General features: G+C 35.7%; 1 pseudogene; it reads right to left on the bottom strand.

The window, feature by feature from the left end:
• Positions 1-1838: 1838 nt before the first annotated feature.
• Positions 1839-2661, bottom strand: part of LOC128288859 (protein Ycf2-like) — a 6670-nt pseudogene continuing 5847 nt past the window's right edge.

Raw genomic sequence — 2661 nt, 5'->3', positions numbered from 1 at the left:
TTCTATCAAAGAATCATATGAACGATTAATTCCCGCATGATACACTTTGATCGAAAGAGTTTTACCAATTCCAACAACTTTTCTTTTTGATTTGAAAATAGTTTGAATCGGATCCTTTCGATTTCTATATCACAAATAGACTTACGAAGTTGTTCCAACTTATTGATTTCCATTAACTAACCCTAGATCCTTGCCCCTGAAAAATGGATGTTTCTCTTCGAGCTCCATCCTGTACTATTTACATTACAACCCAACAAAAAGACGGATTATAATAGAACAAAGGATGTCGAGCAAAAAGCACCTTCATTTCTACATAACGGAAAGTGGTGGTTTTGACATCCACAGCTGATCATGTCCTTCAAGTCGCACGTTGCTTTCTACACATCGTTTCAAACGAAGTTTTACCATAACATTCCTCTAGTTTGGAGCATTGATTCAATTATGGAATCATGAATAGTCATTGGTCAGTCGATACATAGTAATCTATCTATACTTTCTATGAAATCAATTTCTCTATATGCTATATGAAATAAATAAATAATTTAGGAAGAAAAGCCTCAATAAGAATTCAAACCACCCATATTGTATGATTGTCTGAATGCAATATTTTTTATTTTTTAAACTTTTATTATACTTTTCTATTCTAATTAAACTTTTCGATTCTAATAAAAAAATAAAAATAAAGAATATCATTAATAATAATATTACGAAAATACTAATAATATCACGAATATTATAAATAACACAAATAAATAATCTTTTGAATCTACCGTGCATCTTCAAATAACCCTGATAGATCAAATAACTCGGTAGAATAGATCCAGCAATCTCACAGTTGTTCGAGTGCCAATCTTAAGAAATCATTAAAATCAAAAGCAAGAATCACATTTTCTCCAATACTTGACTGTTAGAAAGAAGGTTATTAAAAACAAAAAGAGCAATTTAGATTCGATATGGTTATTCTGATATATAAATAGAGTATGCTCTGGGACGGAAGGATTCGAACCCCGCATAAGGGACCAAAACCCGTTGCCTTACCACTTGGCCACGCCCCATTTAGATTTCTATTTGAAACTACTAAACACTAATATGGTATTCCTTGTTCGTCAATTCCAGTTCCAAATAGCTATAGCTATGGAATAGATTCTTGTTACGATTTTGCACGTATGGATAGAGAATTAAATCGAATTTATTGATCATTACATAGAATTCAATTAAGATATTGTATGAAAGTATGATTTCTTCTATTCTTTGTAAGAATTGAAGGCTTTTGATTGGGTGAGTTCAAAGAAGTTTAGTCTGCCTTATTTTCCTTTCATTTTTTTTCCTTATATCAAAAAACATATTAATAACTCAATCAAAATTATCTCCAAGAACAAAATTTTGTTATTTGATAAATACTGATAACTCTCGGATGGAGTATTAGAACGGAAAAATCCATTAGATAATGAACTATTGGTTCTAAGCCATCTCTGGCGATGAATCAATAATTCGAAGTGCTTTTCTTGCGTATTCTTGATAAACCAGCGTTTATATATAGATGTAGGAGGATCTGTTTGGGAAGTAAGAAGCCCCTTTGACATCTCTTCATCTGCAAAGAATTCTCGGTGTGAAAACACAGAGACAAAGGGCTGATCTTTGAATAGGAAAAAGAGTGGATCCGCAGGATCCCAAATGAATTGGCTTATTCGAAAAAAGCCTTGTTCTTTGGAAGATCTATCTCGTGCCTGGTACTGCATGGTTCCACTCTGCAAGAACGCCGAATCATTCTCTTGAAGCTCATCCTTTTCATCATAAATGATCCGCTTGCCCTGAAATGACCCGGCCCAATAGGAAATCCCAATTCATTTGGCCTTTCGATACAATCAAATAGAAAGCCCCAAGGGCGCCATATCCTAGGAGCCCAAACTATGTGATTGAATAAATCCTCCTCTATCTGTTGCGGGTCGAGTACTCCTTCTCCTTCCCCTTCTTCAAACTCCGATTCGTATTTTCATAGAGATTTCTCTGATCAACGATAGAACAAGATCCATTTTGCATCATATATAAGGGATTCCCCGGCTCGGACCGAAGAAGCAATGTCACTCGATCATTATCAAACTGACCGCAATCTTTTTCTGTCCGTGAGGATCCCACCAGAGCGCCTTCTACTTCTAATAGGCCATGAACTAGATCAGAATCATTCTCAACGAACCCATAAGAAGTGATCCCATTTTTTTCATCGGGTCCGGGTAGAGACCAAAGGTCTTGAGCGACCGATCCGGCAGAACAACTCAAAAGATAAAGAAGTATCGTTAATTTCTTCATGCTCGTTCCAAGCTCGAAGTACCATTTGTACAAATAAGAATCCCCTTCGTTACATGATTTCTTCTTCATATAGATAGATATAGGATCTAAGGGGCAATTACTTAGAAGTACATTTTGTACAACAGCCCTTCCTATCTGATAGAAAAGGATCCCATGATCCTGAACCGATCTTACCTGGGATCGCAAATCCCAAGTTTGTCTATGAAGAGCAGATCTAATTGTATTAGTGTCTATAATTGATTTCTTCTGTGTAATACTAATCGATAGGGCCTCATTGGTAAGTGCTACAAGATCTCGTGCATTGGAACCCACGGTTATGGACCCGAATCCATTAGTATGGAACATTTTCTTTTC

Source organism: Gossypium arboreum, unplaced genomic scaffold, assembly GCF_025698485.1.
Source record: "Gossypium arboreum isolate Shixiya-1 unplaced genomic scaffold, ASM2569848v2 Contig00308, whole genome shotgun sequence".
NCBI classification, from domain to species: domain Eukaryota; kingdom Viridiplantae; phylum Streptophyta; class Magnoliopsida; order Malvales; family Malvaceae; genus Gossypium; species Gossypium arboreum.
Note: the sequence above shows the minus strand (reverse complement) of the source record. Positions and strands in the feature narration are given on the sequence as shown.